At 38.5% G+C, this 408-nt stretch overlaps 1 protein-coding gene across 3 annotated transcripts in view; it reads left to right on the top strand.

Annotated features, from left to right (window-relative positions):
• Nucleotides 1-408, top strand: part of Cenpp (centromere protein P) — a 244,387-nt gene that overhangs the window by 53,881 nt on the left and 190,098 nt on the right. The window lies entirely within an intron of this gene.

The raw sequence follows: 408 nt of genomic DNA, 5'->3' as shown, positions 1-408 counted from the left end.
CTCACTGTTTCCTTACCCTTGTCCTGGTTCCTGCAGTTATGTCTGTTTGCATACTTCTTTATCAGAGTCTGATCCTAGGATCCACATATGAGGGAGAACATATGTCGATTTTTTTTCTGAGTGCCTTTTTAACAGCTGAATCATCTTGGTAGTCCAAAAATTGAAATTTTTCCCTTTTTCCCCCCTCCTTTTTTATTATTTAAAAAAATTTTGTTTGTGAATTTCATAGATACATATAATGGATTTTGATTAAGTCCAGTTCCCATTCCCTCCCCTCCAGTCCCTCCTATTCTTTCCCTACCCCTCTGACTATTCTCTCCCAATTTCATGTGTTCTTTTTTAAACCATTGAGTTCACCTAGTGCTCCCAGTATGTGCATGGATATAGAGCCATGTACTTGATCATCGG

This window comes from Nannospalax galili, unplaced genomic scaffold (assembly GCF_000622305.1).
Source record: "Nannospalax galili isolate Female #2095 unplaced genomic scaffold, S.galili_v1.0 scaffold1532, whole genome shotgun sequence".
Classification (NCBI taxonomy): domain Eukaryota; kingdom Metazoa; phylum Chordata; class Mammalia; order Rodentia; family Spalacidae; genus Nannospalax; species Nannospalax galili.
Note: the sequence above shows the minus strand (reverse complement) of the source record. Positions and strands in the feature narration are given on the sequence as shown.